Source organism: Peromyscus californicus, unplaced genomic scaffold (assembly GCF_007827085.1).
Source record: "Peromyscus californicus insignis strain IS unplaced genomic scaffold, ASM782708v3 Scaffold_5__1_contigs__length_169319896, whole genome shotgun sequence".
Taxonomy (NCBI): domain Eukaryota; kingdom Metazoa; phylum Chordata; class Mammalia; order Rodentia; family Cricetidae; genus Peromyscus; species Peromyscus californicus.
Window position 1 is genome coordinate 20585794 of NW_026294573.1, and position 18545 is coordinate 20604338.

Here is an 18545-nt window from a genome sequence, read left to right on the forward strand (position 1 = left end):
GGGCTTGGTGGAACCTGGAGAGAAACTCTCCAGCTACAGAAAAGTATTAATAATTATATTGATAATAATTTTGGTGCATTATGTTAAAATTAGTTTCTATTTTCTTGAGGTACTCTCACTATATTGCCCAGTCTGGCCTCACACCTCTGGGCCTCAGGTGATTCTCCTGCTTCAGCTTCCCCAGTAGCTGAGAATATAGACATATGCTATCACATCACATATGGTTTAAAATATATATATATATATATATATATATATATATATATATATATATATTTTTTTTTTTTTTTGTTTTTGTTTTTTCGAGACAGGGTTTCTCGGTGTAGCTTTGCGCCTTTCCTGGAACTCGCTTTGGAGACCAGGCTGGCCTCGAACTCACAGAGATCCGCCTGCCTCTGCCTCCCAAGTGCTGGGATTAAAGGCGTGCGCCACCACCGCCCAGCTAAAAATATATTATTAAAAAAGATTTTTTGAGGGCTGGAGAGATGGCTCAGAGGTTAAGAGCACTGACTGCTCTTCCAGAGGTCCTGAGTTCAATTCCCAGCAACCACATGGTGGCTCACAACCACTTGCAATTAGATCTGGTACCTTCTTCTGGCCTGCAAGGACACATGCAGGCAGAGAACTGTATACATAATAAATAAATAAACCTTAAAAAAAAAAAAAAAAAGATTTTTTGAGGCATGGTACTACTATATAGATCTGGCTGACTTGGGACTCACTATGTAGACTGGGCTGTGTAGATGAATTTCTAAAGGTCTTATTAAATAAAAAACACGGAGCCAAATATAGGGATGAAAGCCTTAGAGATCAGGGAAATAGTGAGAGCCACCAACCAACCTTACCTTACCAGCTCTGCAACTTCCAAAATGCCACGACTTCCTGTCTACCCAGGCTTTTATTGCCTTGCTGTTCTGCCCTCTCATTGGCTCTTAGCCCAGCTACCTCACTTCTTTGTCACTGCCTGTCTATACAGACCTCCAGATCTCTATGGTTGGTACTGGGATTAAAGGCCTGTGTCACCACACTTGGCTCTGTTCCCTAGTATGGCCTTGAACACACAGAGACCCTGTCTGCCAAGGGATCAGATTAAGGGCATGTGCTACCACTGCCTGACTTTTGTGTTTACTTAAAATGGCTTGCTATTTCCTGTGATCTCCAAGCTAACTTTATTTATTAACATACAAATAAAATATCACAAGGCTGGCCTTGAATTCATAAATCTCTGCTTGCCTCTGCATACCCAGTACTGGGATTAAAGGTTCCACTATGCCCAGCTTATTATTAAAATTTTATAATTAATCATGGTGGTGCGCACCTGTAATACTAGCACTTGGGAGGCAGAGGCAGGAGAAAGGCTGTGAGTTAAAAGATAGCGTACAAAGTAAGGCTAGTATACAAAGTAAGTTCCAGAACAGCCAAGGCTACATAGTAAGACCATGTCTCAAAACAAACACAAAAGAAAAAAAAGTGAAACCGGGTGGTGGTGGCACATGACTTTAATCCCAGCGCTCAGGAGTCAGAGGTAGGTGGACTCTGTGAGTTCGAGGCCAGCCTGGGCTACAGAGTGAGTTCCAGGAAAGGCACAAAGCTACACAGAGAAACCCTGTCTCAAAAAACCAAAAAAGAAAAAAAAAGTATTTCTCATCTGTTTCTGTTGTTTGTTTTGAGGTAGGATCTCATGCTCTAGCCTAGGATGGTCTAGAATTCATTATGTAGCCCAGGCTAGTCAAACTAGCAGCAGTCCTACAGCCTCAGTTTCTCAAATACCAGAATTATAGGCATTGGCTGTCATACTGGCTCTTCTTGATTTTTTTGTTTTAACATGATCTACTATTCAAATTTTGCACATGATTGTGGCAAAATACATGTCATAATGAGGAAGGAAGGACTTCTTTGGCTCATGGCATCAGATGGTCCAGTCCTCCGGGGTGAGGAGGACAGTTCAACTCATGACTGTAGTCAGAAGTTTTCCTGTGTCCCACCCTGTCCCACAGCTGCTGGGTCCCAAGTAAATACACAGAGGCTTACATTATTTACAAGCTGTATAGTCTGCTTAGAGAGATGGCTCAGCAGTTAAGAGCACTGGCAGCTCTTCCAGAGGTCCTGAGTTCAATTCTCAGCAACCACATGGTGGCTCACAACCATTTATAGTGGGATCTGATGCCCTCTTCTGGCATAAATTTGTACATGCAGATAGAGCCCTCATAAACATAATATAAATAAATTAATTTTAAAAACTCTATAGTCTATGGCAGGCCTCTTGCCAGATAGCTCTTATATCTTAAATTAACCCATTTCTATTAATCTATGGTTTGCCACGTGCTCCGTGACTTACTAGTCTGCTGGCATGTTGTTCCTTGGGCGGCAGGCTGGCATCTCTCTCTTCTCTCCTTTCTTCTTCCTCTCTATCTGCTTGTATTTCCTGCCTGCCTCTAAGCTGCCTTGCCATAGGCCAAATGGCTTTGTTTATCAACCAGTCAGAGCAATACATATTCACAGCATACAGAAAGACATCTCACAGGACAGGACAGCCAGAGACAGAGGGAATGAAGCCTCAGGAAAGTTTCCCCCTGGAAACACCATTAGCAACCTTTCTCTAACCAGACTCCACTTTCCACCATTGCAGCACTTCCCAATAAGCTGTCCAAGTTGTAAATTCATCAGTGAAGTAAAGCATTCACTACACCAGAGTCCTCCTCTGAAAATGGCCTCACAGACACACTCAGAGAGGTGCTGTAGAGGTTCACACCTTGCTCAGTAATGAGAAGGAAGCAGGGACAGAAATACCCCCCAAGGACACATTCCCCATGACCTACTTTCTCCAATCAGATCCCACATTGCACTTTCCACCACATCCCAATAAGGGCATCATGCTATTGGTCCATCAATGGCATTAACCACTCATCAGTCCAGAGTCCTCATGACTCTCTCTGGCCACATTCTCAAAGATACACTCAGGGATATGTCCTGCTAAGTATTTCTGCATCCAAACTAGCAGATAATCAAAATTAACCATTATACTACATTCTCTAAGGGTGTTTGTTACATTCCTATTACATGGTGCTATCGTTTGTACATTATCACACTTAGAATATTTATCAAGCAGCTTAACTGTCCCAGGCAAAACTCTGGAAGCTGGGAAGAGTAGAACTAACCTAATCTAGATAATAAATACCCCTAAAGGCTCAGGATCACTTTCAGTGGGTACAGTGACTCCAGATAAACAGTAGTGCTGTGGGATGTCATTCTGTATGCTATGAATATGTGTTGCTCTGATTGGTTGGTAAATAAAAACGCTGAACGGCCAGTAACCAGGCAGGAAGTATAGGCAGGGCAAGCAGAGAGGCGAATTCTGGGAAGAGGAGGGCTGAGTCACCAGCCAGAAACAGAGGAAGCAAGATGACAAGACAGAACTGAGAAAAGGTACCAAGCCACAGGGCTAAACATAGGTAAGAATTATGGGTTAAATGCAAGAGCTAGTCAATAATAAGCCTGAGCTAATGGCCGAGCAGTTATAATTAATATAAGTCTCTGAGTAATTATTTTATAAGTGGCTGTGGGGCTGCAGGACCAGGCAGGAACACAGGAAAACTTCCAATTAAAAATGGCACCCAATGTGGAGCAAGACTTTGCACCTAAAAATTGAGAAAACTTTAAAAAAGATTCTAAAATGGAGCTAAGAAGAGCTTCCTAGTGTGTCTCTCAGGCCAGCTGCAGCCTGCAGACTTGAGCTACAGTGTGGTGGGTTCACACCTGAAATCCCAGCTTACCTAAGGCAAGATTAGAGGCAGGAGACTAGAGGTTCTTGGTGTGTTAGGGGAGTCCCTGCAGGTATCACAGCTGGCAGGGAAATGAAATGAGGTGAAGATGAAAATGAGCTGCATTCTGACTCAGTGAGTCAGACTGTGCCACCAGTTCTAGAGAGCCTGATGTTCAGGGTTTATCTCAAGTCCTTATTCAAGTAGTCTTTGAGACTGGATCATCTCAGCTAGCCATCTCAAAATTGCTCTGAGCACTTTGTAGTTCAAAGCTGATCTGTAGATGATGTTTGTCAGCTTAGTGATATTATTATTGTCCACGTGGAATTGTTGTTGTTGTGGGGCCCCATCTTCTTCCTGGAGACTTCAGTTGATGTTAGGCCTGGCCGTGACTTCCTGCAGAAAACTGATAAGAGACTTGAACACAAAGACAAAGACATATATATGTAGCTAATTAAAGCCTGTTTTCTTTCTAGAATTAGTTAGTACTCTATATGACCATTCATATCTTAACAAAGTTTAAAATGTATATATATATATATATATATATATATAGGTGTTGTAAATTTTGATATAAAATTCATACTTTAAGAAAAGTTTAAAGAATCAGAATAGAACCAAAGAGTTGAGATTAGTAATAGAATAGTCCCTTAATTAATTTGGCTTTTCTCCTGTCCCATAGCAGAAGATGGCTCTTTTCTTCTGGCATGATACAGGGAGTTTGCATTTTCCTTTTAACAACATGCTTGAGTTTAAAGAAGGAGAGAGCCATTTTCCAACTCCAAAGTCAGCTTTAAATTTTAATTGAACTGGGACTATTAGAAGACCAATAGTGTTAAATCTTTAGAGAAGAGCAGAAACAAACATTTAGGAAGACATAAAATTTTTTAGATAATATATACCCATACGCCATTTCACTCTGTTTCCTGGGGTAGATGATTTGTCCCTTTTCTTCAGTTGTCTCATTTGTCCAGTGTTCTTCAGATTCCTTAACCTTCATTCTCCTAAAAGACAAAAACAAAAACCTTTCCCCAAGACTAATTTTGGGGAGGTTCCTTTTTGGCAAGTTATTATCTGATTAAATGAAAAGGCATGTGTTACTGGTATAAGTTAGTTTAAATTGGATGTTCATGCTGGTTGATGAACTATCACCTCCTCTAATTAAGAGGTCTCTCTTGTTCACATCGAACCTTTATCAATTTTGATGGTCCCCTTAGCTTATCTTTTCCTGTAGAAACAAAAGCAAAACCTCGTCCCCAACGTAACACATATCCTGGTTTCCATTCTGAGGTCAGCACATACTTAAAGTATAAAGGCTGATTTAATTCTGTAGTTTTTTCTATTATTCAATGTCTCTCTGCAGCTGTTGTTCCTTTCTCATTGGCACTGAGAAAATTCAAAGTTAATAGAGCATTATGCAGTCTATTTCTGGGGGTTTTTGTTACCCCTTTCTGTTTATTTAGCATATCCTTTAGACTTTGATTTGATCTTTCTATAATTGCTTGCCCTGTAGGACTGTGTGGTATACCTATAATATGCTTTAGATTGCAATAAGCAAAAAACTGTTTCATTTTACTAGAGACATATGCTGGAACATTGTCAGTCTTAATTTGTACAGGTATGCCCATGATGGCCATAACTTCTAGCAGATGTGAGATTACAGTGTCAGCCTTTTCAGAACTCAAAGCAGTTGCCTATTGAAATCCTGAATAGGTATGTTGCCTATTGAAATCCTGAATAGGTATAAATGATGTGATATACATATTTTAATTTTCCAAATTCTACAAAATGAAACACATCTATCTGCCAGATTTTATTGCTTTGAGTGCCCTTTGGGTTACTTCCTGCAGGTAGTAGAGTTTGGTTGTATAAAGAACAAGCAGGACATTTCCTTATCATTTTTCTTGGCTTGTTGCTAAGTAATGGAAAAATCCTTTTTCAAACCCTTGCTATTGACATGGTGATTTTTATGAAACTCTGAGGCCTCCAGCACATTTCTTAACAACATTTGATCAGTTTCATCATTATCTTGTGCTAGAGGGCCTGGCAGACCCATATGGGACTGGATGTGTGTTATATATAAGGGATGATTTCTATTCCTGATTATTTCTTGTAAGTGAATAAATATCAAAGTTAATTCTGACTCATCAGGAATAAATTCAGCAGTTTCAATGTATAAAACAACTCTTTCTGCATATTGAGAGTCAGTAACTATGTTAAGAGGTTCTGTAAAATCCATTACTACCATCAGAATAGCATATAATTCTGACTTATGGACAGAATCGTAAGGGCTTTGAGACACTTTACTTAAATTTCCTGATTTGTAACCAGCCTTTCCTGATTTGTTTGCATCAGTATAAAATGTAGGAACTCTAGAAATTGGTGTTCCCTTTACAATGTGAGGAAGGATCTAATTAGTTCTCTTTATAAATTGAATTATCTTGCTTTGGAGATATTTGTTGTTAATCTCTCCCAAAAAATTACTGGAAGTGTCGGGCGGTGGTGGTGGTGGACGCCTTTAATTCCAGCACTCAGGAGGCAGAGTTGGGTGGATTTCTGTGAGTTCAAGGCCAGTCTGGTCTACAGAGCGAGATCCAGGACAGGCAAAAAAGCTACACAGAGAAACCCTGTCTTGAAAAACTAAACTAAAAAAAAAAAAAAATTAACTTACTGGAAGCTCTTTGCCAAGGTTCACTTTCTGCCCATAATTCATCAATTTCATCATTAGTAAAAGGTACTACAATTTCTGCTGAGTCTATTCCTGCTGAATTGACAAGGTCTCAATTTTCCTTTTAGAACCAACTCAGAGACTTTTCCACATAAATTTTTTAATTTTTTTTTTTGGTTTTTTTTTTTTGTTTTTTTTCGAGACAGGGTTTCTCTGTGTAGCTTTGTGCTTCTCCTGGAACTCACTTGGTAGCCCAGGCTGGCCTCGAACTCACAGAGATCCGCCTGGCTCTGCCTCCCAAGTGCTGTGATTAAAGGCGTGCGCCACCACCGCCCGGCAAGTTTTTTAATTTTTAATGCTGCTTATATGGTTAAAAGATCCATTTGAAGATAACATCTTCTGTCTTTATTAATAGAGAATGTGTAGAGGGTAAAATAATCAGAATGCAATCAAGCTCTGAATCCAAACGATCAATATGTACATCCTTTAATTTCTTTTCCACCAAAGCCAATTCTCTCTCAGCTTCAGCTGCTAATTCTCTTAGACTATTTATGTCCTTGTCACCCTTTAAGGTTTGAAAGAAATTAATCAGTTCATCATTTTTTACCCCAGTAGTGGGCCATAGATATGAAATATCCTAGCAATCTTTGAAAGTCATTAAGAGTCTGCAATTGATCTCTCCTAATTTGCACCCTTTGGGGTCTAATTTTTTGCAGACCTATTTTAGATCCTAAATAATTAATAGAATCTCCTGTTTGTATTTTTTCAGGAGCAATTTGTAATCCCCAAGAAGGCAAAATTTTCTTTACTTCTTCAAACATTCTTACTAAAGTTTCTACATTTGAATCAGCTAGTAAGATGTCATCCATGGAATGGTAAACTATAGGTCGAGGAAATTGCTTGCATATCATTTCCACCAGTTTACATACCAAATATTGGCACAGGGTTGGGCTATTTAACATTCCCTGTGGGAGAACCTCCCATTGATATCTCTTAACGGGCTGAGAATTATTATAAGTAAGCACTGGGAAGGCAAATTTTTCTCTGTCTTTTTCTTGTAAAGATATACAGTGTAACAGTTTTGGCTGTCCTTTTATAGCCCAAGCTGACCTTGTACTCACAAAGATCTGCCTGCCTCTGCCTCCCGAGTGATGGGATCAAAGACATGAACCACCTCTGTCTAGCATTTTTTTGGTTTTTCGAGACAGGGTTTCTTTATGTAGCCCTGACTATCCTGGACTTCACTATGTAGACCAGGTTGTCCTTGAACTCAGAGATCCACCTGCCTCTGCCTTCTGAGTGCCTGGATTAAGGGCATGAGATGCCACCACCAGGGCAGCATTCTTCAAATTTCAATGTTCAACTTTCAGAAAGATGTGGAATGCTACCACAAAACTTATTGATTTTTGTTTTGTTTTGTTTTGAGACAGGGTGTCACTATGTTTCCCTGACTGTACTCAAACTAACAAAGACCCATCTACTTTGCCTTCTAAAGGTATGGCTACCATGCTCAGAAACAGTTTGGTTTTAAATTTTTGACTGTTGATGGTAGTGGCGGTGGTGGTGGCTCATGCCTTTAATCCCAGGACTTGAGAGGCAGAGGCAGGCAGATCTCTGTGAGTTTGAAACCAGCCTGGTCTCCATAGTAAGTTCCAGTACAGACAGGGCTACACAGAGAAACCCTGTCTTGAAAAATGAAAATATAAAATAAATAATTTCTATGACTGTTTATAGGAATATACTGAGAAAATACTCTTTATTGTTTTGAGATGAAACAGGACTTGCCTGTGTTTCTGGTTGTTTGTTAGCCAGTTACCCGCAATGCAAATGATATGGAGGCAATTGTCGACATTTTTGTTCTGACTGCCAATTAGAGCCTGTGTCTAATAAGAAAATAAAAGAAAATGAGGGCCAGTGAGTGGGTGAAGGTGCTTGCCTCCAAGTCTGAAGACCTGAGTTCAATCCTGGAAGCCACATGGTGGGGAGAGCTAACTGACTCTGAAGATCATCCTCTGACCTCTCTATACTTGTGTCACAGCTACGCACATACCCTAACCCAAACGTAAATTTTTAAAATTAAAATCTTCTTTTTTTAAATGGGATGGCGATGTAGCTCGGTGGTAGTGTACTTGCCTAGGGTATGCTAGGCTCTGAGTTCAATCTCAGTCCTTCAAAGCGATAAACATGATACACATAGAAGAAAATGTGACATCCCTTGTGCAATAGATAACTGTAGATCTATCAAAGGGCACCTGTCAATCTCACAGATGGGAGGAGAAAGACCAGAGACCCAAATCATGGCCAAGTTAATTAAAGCAAGCCTTTTTGTTCATGTACACAGGCTGTTTCCCTCTAAGGCAAGGTTCAAGAGGTCAGCCTATGGAAAGATAAGGTTTTTTTTTTTTAGTTCCAGAATAGGGAGTTTCCAAGTGAGGGATTTGGAAGATGAATAGGCATTGTTATGGAAGCAGAACATAAGCATAACAAGTTGGTTGTAGCAACCTCCTGAAACAAAGACATGGTTGCAAGGTGGTCATAACAATGTGGTTACAACAATGTGTTCATAACAGGTGGGTATAACAATGTGGTCCAAACAAGGTGGGCATAATAAGGTGGTCATAACAAAGTGGTCACAACAATGTGTTCATAACAGGTGGGCATAACAATGTGGTCCAAACAAGGTGGGCATAATAAGGTGGTCATAACAAGGTGGTTATAACAATGTGGTCATAACAAGGTGGTCATAACAATGTGATTATAACAATGTGGTCATAACAATGTATTCATAACAAGTTGGGCATAACAATGTGGTCATAACAAGGTGAGCATAACAAGGTGGGCATAACACCTTTTGAGAATAAAAGGCACAATTATCATTTCCCAGAACATAGGGTTAGGATTTTCTAGAGTTAGAGTTATTGTTAAGTTTGAGGGTTAGGGCTTGTGTTGAGATTAGTGTTGTTGTTAGGGTTAGGGATGGGGATAAGTTTGGTGTTAGGTTTGGGCTTAGGGTTCAGGTTAGGCAAGCATTCTATGGCTTCTAGCTTAGTTGTGATGTATGCACCCTTAGAGGGAAGCAGAAGAAACACCTTTAAGCCCTGTGGTTACTTCCTCTTGGTGGAAAGATTCAATAAAATTGTAAAGCTGTCCATTAGGGTTAGGGTTAGGGTTGGATTTAGGATTAGAGTCAGGGTTAGGGTTAGGTTAGGGGTTAGGGTTATAGTTTAGGGTTTGGGTTATAGGTTATTTGGTTTTGGTTAGGTTTAGGGTTAGTATTAATGGTTAAGGTTAAGGTTTAGACTTAGATATTGGGTTAGTGTTAAGGTTTAGGTTTAGGGGTTAGGGTTAGGGGTTTAGGTTTGGGGTTAGGGTTAAAGTTAGTGTTTGATTTAGGATTAGAGATAGGCTTAGAGTTATGGGATTGTTGATATAATTTGGTTAGGGTTAGGATTGGATTTAGGGATAGGGTTATAATTTGGCTTAGGCTATGTTTTAAGGTTATATTTAGGATTATGTTTAGTGGTTATGGTTAAACTTAGGGATCGAGTTTTATTAAGGTTAGGGCATTTTTAGTTTTAGGTTACTGTTAAGGTTTATGTTAAATTTAGGGTTTGGTTAGGGTTTGTGTAGGGATGGGTGTTATGGTTCAGGTTAATGTTAGATTTTTATTAAGGGTTTTGTTTAGTTCCGTTTTCTGATTATGTTTAGGTTTTGAGTTAAAGTTGGGGTTAAAGTTATGGTTATGGTTAGGGTTAAGGTTAGCATTAATATTAGGGTTAGAGTAGGGTTTGTTTAGGGTTGGTTTTTTGGTTGGTTTTGGATTGGGGGTTGGGCTGGGGGTTGGGTTTATGGTTAGGGTTATGGTTGGTGTTTGGTTTACTGTTAGTGTTAATACAAGGGTTATTTTTATCATGGAATTCGTTTGGTTTAGGGGTCATTTTTGTGGTTAGGGTTTTTGGTTAGAGTTAGGTTTAGTTTTAAGGTTGGTGTTAGATGTTGGTGTATCGGTTGGTATTCAGATTGGGTTTGGGTGGTTAGAGTTAGTGCTAGGGTTAGGATGTGGTTTGGGTAGGGGTTGCCATTGGTGTTGGGTGTAATTGGATTTTTTTTGTGTACTCTTTACTCTTTGGGTTAGTGCAAGGTTGCTCATGCAGACAAAAAAAGACTAGAGATATGAAGTAAGGACAGGTCCAGATGGAAAAAATACTTCTAAACAGGTTGAGTGTGTTTTAAGTTGTGTGTAGGCTTGAGAAAGAAAGAGAAAAGATATAGACAGTCATTAAAAGTAATAAATAGCTGGGCGGTGGTGGAGCAGTTTTCCTTAACATACTGGCTGTGCAAGGACTCACTGTAAAGCAGAAACTTTTTGTTTTGTTATGTTTTTTGGTTTTTTGAGACAGGGTTTATCTGTGTGGTTTTGGAGCTTTTCCTGGAACTCACTCTGTAGCCCAGGCTGGCCTCGAACTCACAGAGATCCACCTGCCTCTGCCTCCTGAGTGCTGGGATTAAGTGTGCCACCACCACTCGGCAAGCAGAAACTCTTAAAGAAGCTAAAATGTAGGTTTTGAGTTAGGATTGGGTTTGGGGTAAGGGTTGGTGTGGGGTTAGCATTTGTGGTTAGAGTTAGAGTTAGGGTAAAGTTTGGGTTAGGTTTTGGGGTTGTGGTTGGTGTTCTGATTGGGTTCAGGAGGTTAGGGTTAATGTTAGGGTTGTGATTTTGGTTTGGGTAAGGGTTGGGGTTGTGCTTAAGGTTAGGTTTAAGGATGGGGTAAAAGTAATGGTTATGGTTAATGTTGGGGTTACAGGTTAGTGTTTGTGTTAAGTTTAGGTTTAGGGTTAGGTTTAGGGTCACGTTTGGGTTAGGATGTTGTTAGGGTTATGGTTAGGGCTGATGTTAGGTGTTAGGGTTAAAGTTTTAGTTAGGGTTACTCAGGGGTTAGGTTTGGATATCTTTTTTGTGTTGGGGTTGGAGATACTACTCTTCTGGTCTCCATAGGACCTGCACATACATGCACATACCCACACAACAGACACACAAACAAGTACAAACATGCATACACGTAATTTAAAATGATACAAATTTTCTGGGCTACAGGGTGAGTTCCAGGACAGGCTCCAAAGCTACACAGAGAAACCCTGTCTCGAAAAACAAAACAAATAATAATAATACAAATTTTAAAAATCAGAATTTGTCTTGTGTTTAATTATGTGTATGTGGAGTTGCAGGAGGTATGTACACATCATTGTAAGAGCCGGAAGAGACCAGAAGATCCCCTGAAGATGGAGTTACGGAAGTTCTGGGGTTGATGCAGGTGCTTGGAACCCAGCTCTGCAAGAACAGTAAGTGTTCTTCATTTCTGAACCACACATGTCTCCAGCTGCTTCTGTCTTTTATTTGTTTGTTTTGAAATAGTTTCTCTGTGTAGTCTTGGCTGTCCTGGAACTCATGCTGTAGACCAGGCTGGCCTTGAACTCAGAGATCCACCTGTCCCTGCCTCCCAAGTGCTGAGATTAAAGGTGTGTGCCACCAGAGTCCTGCTGCTGCTTTTTTACTTTTACTAAAGTAATAAATTACTATTTGTGTGTGTGTGTGTGTGTGTGTGTGTGTGTGTGTGTGTGTGTGTGTGTGTATGGTTTTGGTGCTTTTTTGTTTGTTTGGTTGGTTGGTTGGTTGATTGGTTTTTCGAGACAGGGTTTCTCTGTGCAGCTTTGTTGCCTGTCCTGGATCTCGCTCTGTAGACCAGGCTGGCCTCTAACTCACAGAGATCCGCCTGGCTCTGCCTCCTGAGTGCTGGGATTAAAGGCATGTGCCACCACTGCCTGTCTTTATTTTGTGTGTGTGTGTGTGTGTGAGTGTGTGTGTGTATGTGTGTTTAAGGTTCCTCAGACGGTCTATAATATAGACAATATTATATAGGCTATAGACTCTTTAGCCTATATAATCTGGGCCTTACCTAGAATGATAGCTGTTGGGCTAATATACAAAAAGGACAGATCCTCCATACTGCATCAGAACAGAGGACTCCAAGAAAAGTGTCTTCAAGGTGAAACTGACATAATATGGGGTGTGGTAGTCATGGAGACGCACCTCCCTTTCAAGGAAGGGCTTGCTGCCCAGCTTCGGGAGTTTTGGATAACAAATGCCTTCAGCTGTCAGCTCCTTTGCAGTTGGCCTCAAATTTACACTACTTGCTGATCCTTGCTGTCACCCTTGCAGGGGAGGACCTGCTGAGGGCGGGCGGGTGAGCCAGCGGGACTGCAGAGCTGTGGTGACAGCAGAGTGGAGCCCTTCTGCTCAGCTTGCTAAGCTGATGGGAGGGCATCAGGAGGTTGTGGGCTTTGCCAGGCCTTTGCTGCTGTTTGACTTCTGGCCAGTCCTGCTTCCTCCCCCTTCCTGCACAGGTGTTGAACCTTACTAAACACCCAGGCTTCCAGAGAGACCCACCCAGGGCACCAGATCCTCCTGAACAGCCAGAGAGAGAGAGAGAGAGAGAGAGAGAGAGAGAGACTTAAAAATGAATGAATGAATGAATGAATGAATGAGCGGGTGACAACTGTGGGCTCCAGGGAAAAGAGAAACTTGTAAAGGAAAGGAAAAATCATAACTTTGGCAAGTGAACAAATACTGAACTCACCAAAAATATTTTGGCAGTCTGGGGAGATGGGGATTGTGTGTGCGGTGGGCAAGTGATGAGTAGAGTGAAAACTGTCTTTTATAGCAGAGAATCATAGGATGGTGTCGAAAACTGAAACACCAAGAAGCAGTGAAACCAGCATATTTCTTTAGAGAAATGGAGACAAATATAAAATACAGCCAGCTACCAGAGTTGAAATGACTGCTCTGGAAAAGTGTGGCAAACTGCCTTCTGCCTCCATAGGAAAGTTACTACCTGTGACCTCCTTCAACGACGTGCTTGTAGCCAGGAAGACGGCTTAGTCTGTAAAGCACTTGTGCAAGCAGGAGGACCTGAGTTCAATTCCCAGGACCCACATAAAAGTTAGGTGTGGGCCGGGCGGTGGTGGCGCACGCCTTTAGTCCCAGCACTCGGGAGGCAGAGCCAGGCGGATCTCTGTGAGTTCGAGGCCAGCCTGGGCTACCAAGTGAGTTCCAGGAAAAGGCGCAAAGCTACACAGAGAAACCCTGTCTCGAAAAACCAAAAAAAAAAAAAAAAAAAAAAAAAAAAAAAAAAAAAGTTAGGTGTGGCAGCGTGTACTTATGATCCTGATACTGGGGAGAAGTGTAGATAGGAGGGTCCCTGAGGCTGGGTGCCCAGCCATTCTAGCTGAACTGCTGAGCCTCAGGTCCAGCAAGAGACTCTGCCTCATAAAGAAAGTGGAGCCCGGGTTAGTGGTGCACTTCTTTAATCCCAGCACTCAGGAGGCAGAGGCAGGCAGATCTCTCAGAGATTTGAGGCTAGCCTGGTCTACAGAGTGAGTTCTAGGTTGGTAAAGATTACATAGAGAGATTCTGTCTCAAAAAACAAAAATGAGGGGTTGGGGATTTAGCTCAGTGGTAGAGCGCTTGCATAGCAAGCGCAAGGCCCTGGGTTTGGACCTCAGCTACCGAAAGAAAGAAAGAAAGAAAGAAAGAAAGAAAGAAAAAAAGAAAGAAAGAAAGAAAGAAAGAAAGAAAGAAAGAAAGAAAGAGAGAGAGAAAGAAAGAAAGAAAGAAAGAAAAGAAAGAAAGAGAGAGAGAGAAAGAAAGAAAGAAAGAAAGAAAGAAAGAAAGAAAGAAAGAAAGAAAGAAAAGAAAGAAAGAAAGAGAGAGAGAAAGAAAGAAAACCCACAAAACTGGAGAGCAGTTGAGGAAGCCACCAGGTATCAGCCTCAGGCTTCTGTACACACATGTACACACACACAAAGAAGGGTGTGAGCTTCCTGACTTATGGACCTAAAGCCTTATTGCTCTAAAACATGCCCAGCACTCTACACTTGACGATGCACTTGAATTATATGTTGGAGTGATTAGGCAATAGCCATCCTGCTACCTGAAGCCTCCGTGGCTTCCCACAGTACAGAACATTATGCTCAGGGGCTGCTGATGCCTGTGGGATTTTCACTGGAGGTCCTGGTCTGGCCTCTGACAACTCCTCCTCTTCCCCAGGCTCTTGCTCATGCCTCTTCAGGCTCTCACACTAGAAAGCCCTTTCCAGGGGCTTGGGTGATGGCTCAGTGATTAAGTACTCACCACTCAAGCCTGAAAACCAGGATTCCCATGGATCCCATAGAAATGCCAGGTGGACTTGGTGGCCCACGTGTAACTCCAGCCTCTGAAGGCAGGGACACCTGTGGAGAGAATAAGCTATTGAGAGTGGCCATAACAGATGAGCTCTGTGCCTGAATAAAGTGGAAGAACCATTGAGGATGATGCCAAACGTACACGTGTGAACCCACAGGTACATGTAAACACACACACACACACACACACACACACACACACACACACACACACACACACACACACACACGTGACCACACCCATGAAAATGGAAAAAAAAAAAAAAAGCAAGCCCCTTTCAGCTACTGCTTCCACTACAGACAGGTCAGCTAGGTTTCAGTTCAAATGTTACTTCTTCCACGAGGTCCTCCATGCACCCAGTCCTGTCACCCATAAGGTCATGGTAGGCTGGGAGGTCCTCACCTGGTGGTGGTGGTGGTGGTGGTGGTGGTGGTGGTGGTGGTGGCACACGCCTTTAATCCCAGCTCTCAGGAGGCAGAGGCAGACAGGTCTCTGAGTTCAGGGCCAGCCTGGTCTACAGAGGGGGTTCCAGGACAGCCAGAGCTACACAGAGAAACCCAGTTTGGAAAAACCAAAAAGGAAAAAGACCGGGAGGTCCTCATAGGCCATGTCAGGGCCATATTGTTTAAAGAAGTCAGGGAGCCACCACCATGTGCCCAGCAAGGAGGGCTAAAATCAGACATGCCAGCTTTGGGTCTCAAAAAGAATTGTGAACAGCAGCAAACTCCTTACTTGGGAAATCAACAAACAGTGACATCATCTTGTTGCCCCCTACCCAGGGCACGTCCATGGGCTCCCATTGGTGTTTTCTTCCAGAATGGCCCAGGACTGCCTCTTGCAGGACCAGATTGTTCTTAGGAACTAAGTATTTCTTTCTATTGATATTCAAACAGGTAAAAGTTGTATATTAAACCCGTGATTTTGTGTTTATTGTCCCTCAAAGCAAACTCATCCAGTACACTTGAAGTCCAAAACATCTATTTTCCTTTCCCCTTTCTCCCTCTCTTCCTTCCTCCCCACTTCCTTTCTGTGGTTTTGGAATGGTAAATTTTCCACCACTGACTACACCCCTAGTTTCTCAGTTCTTTGTTTCCATTGTTTTGATTTGTGTCTTAGGTTTGGATTCTTTGAGACAGGATCTTATTTTGTAGTTGAAACCGCCTATGAACTCCTTTTGTAGCCTAGGGTAGCCCCAAACCCAAGAGCTTCATGCCTCTGCCTCTCAAGAGCTGGATTACAGGCATGTACCACCATGCTTGACATCTTTATACATACAGTTCTCTTGCTTAGAATGTTCTTCTCAAACACATCCGTCCAAGTCCCAGGGCACTGGGATAGGGATTAAAAACCATGGCTTAGAAATAAGTGGAGGGGCTGGAGAGATGGCTCAGAGGTTAAGAGCATTGACTGCTCTTCCAGAGGTCCTGAGTTCAATTCCCAGCACCCACATGGTGGCTCACAGCCATCTATAATGAGATCTGGTGCCCTCTTCTGGCATGCAAGGATACATGGAGGCAGAATGTTGTATACATAATAAATAAATAAATCTTTAAAAAAAAAAAAAAAAAAAGAAATAAGTGGAGAAGCTGGAGAGATGGCTCAGAGGTTAAGAGCACTGGTCGGTCCTGAGTTCAATTCCCAGCAACCACATGGTGGCTCACAACCATCTACAATGAGATCTGGTGCCCTCTTCTGAAGTATAGATATACATGCAGGCAGAACACTGTATACATAATAAATAAATCTTTAAAAAAAGAAGTAAGTGGATATTGTGGAGACTCACAGAGGCTATCTAGTGAGATCTTACTCGGGGTCAGAGAATCTGAGCTTGCTTTACCCAGCAGGGCTGAATAATGGGATAATTTGGCCAGGGGTGTGTTTACCAGGTGTTTGGAAGGATCTACACTTAGGTGTGCTTTGATCTTGAAAGAGGGAAGTCTTTCACCCCTTGGCCTATTATAAAAAGCCCTTTTGACTAAAGCTCTGGGCAACTAGGTATTGACCCAGGGCCTCCTGAAGCTATCATGTGTCTCTGTCTTTCTCCTGGTCATCTAGGTCTATCTTTCTATCTAATATTTCCTCATTCCTCTCTCCTCCACCTAAGAACTGGGCTCCCACAGGATATAAACTGGGAATGCAGTTCAGTTGGTAGAATGTTACCTAGCATGCCCTGGGTTTGATCCTCTGTACTGAATTAAACTGGGCATGGTGGTACAGACCGTGCAGAACACTTGGATGGAGGGATAGAAGCAGAAGAATCAGAAATCATCTGTGCCTGCGTTGAGGGTGCAAGGTCAACCCGGGCTACACAGGACCGTCTCAAAAAACACCACCAACTTAGTCCACCACTGTATTTGACTTTGGCGTCCCAAGGACTGAAAACAGCTATTCACACATACTGAGTAAGCGCTTTACCACTGAGCTACATCCCCAATATGACTTTGGACAATCTATTTCTCTGGATCTAAATTTCTTTATCTCTTAGATAAGAGTGCCTACCCCTTGATTGTGGTAAGGAATGCAGTTATGGTGTATACAAAAGCACTCAGTAGGGACCTAGCATATCAGCCCTCCTTGCATTTTACCAACTTCATTTTTTTTTCTATTATTGTCGGGGACAGGGAGTGCAGCTGCGTGCATATGGGGGTCAGAAGATAATTTTGTGGCGTCTTGTTTTTCTCCTTCCACCTCTACATGGATCCTGGGAATCAAACTCGGGTCTTAAGGTTTGCATAGCAAACGCTTTACCCACTGATCCATTTTGCTGACCCAAATATTATACACTTACATAAACTGGGAATGAGAGGACTCCTAGTATTATTGATCTTTGCCTTCACACAGTAGGCTTTCAGGAGAGGCTCATTTGTCCTTCAAGGCCTTGCTGCTTTGGGGAGGGATCAATCCTCATCCATTTAGGTTACAGAGTGAGGACGATGCAGAAAGAAGCTGCTGGGTAACCACACTCCAGTCCTCTCTGTCCAGAGTAGGATTCGCGGCAGCCAGAGCAAAGCGCTACGGCTGTTCAGCCGTCTCCATGGCAACCTCAGCCCGTTCTCCGGACTGTCTTCGGAAGTGGGCGGCGTCTGGAGAGCCGATCGCCTAGGTGGCCGCGCGTGCCTGGGTCGCGTGCAGCTTGCAGGAGTCCTGCCGGCGCTGCTTCCTCTGGCCACACGGGGGCGACGCAGAGCCGAGCTCCGCGCGTGCGTGGGAGCCAGTGCCCGTGCTGGGGCCTCTGGGCCCGAAACTGGACGCTCCCACAGGCCTCTTCAAGCCTCTGATCTGACGTCCTGGGCGCATGTCGGCCTCTCCCAGGACCGCCCTGCTGGAGTTCGGCTGACCAGGCCCCCACTGTGGCTCAGCCCGGCACACACCACGCCCGGGCTTCCCAGGGCTGGGCCTTAAGGGCGGTCAGACAGTCCCGGGAGGCCAACGGAGCACGCGCACGCACGTGTGTGGGCGGGGCTTCGGGCTGGGGCGGCCTCCCGGGGGCGTGGCCAGAGGCGGGGGTGCGCACAGGGTGATGGGAGCAGGAGAGACGGGCGGAAGCGGTGCGGGCACCCGAGCTGGTTCGCGGGGGATCACGTGGTTGATGGGTTTGGGTGCTGGGTGGTGGCCCTAGGGTGTCTCGAATTTGGGGCCCAGTTGTGTGATGGGCCGGATCGCGAGCTGGGGGAGGACCAGACGGATAACACTTGGGCCCAGTCTGGAACTAGGCTTAGGGCCTTGGTTTGTGGAGTTAGTAAGGGCTTTCGGTATGTCATCCACTCCTTTACATTCCTGCAACTGCCCAGGCTTGTCACTCGGCGGCACCCTCCCTCCACACACTGCAGGACAGGCCCTACTCAGAACCCAGCCGAGCAGAGAAATTCTTGAGCCC

General features: G+C 43.2%; 1 long non-coding RNA gene across 1 annotated transcript; it reads right to left on the bottom strand.

Moving 5' to 3' along the window:
• Positions 1-654: 654 nt before the first annotated feature.
• On the bottom strand, positions 655-18129 carry LOC128097304 (uncharacterized). The gene is made up of 3 exons (XR_008213835.1): positions 17457-18129; positions 14618-14715; positions 655-4765 (listed from the first exon to the last, which is right to left on the bottom strand). It is a non-coding gene; the product is annotated as an uncharacterized LOC128097304 (long non-coding RNA).
• Positions 18130-18545: the final 416 nt, after the last annotated feature.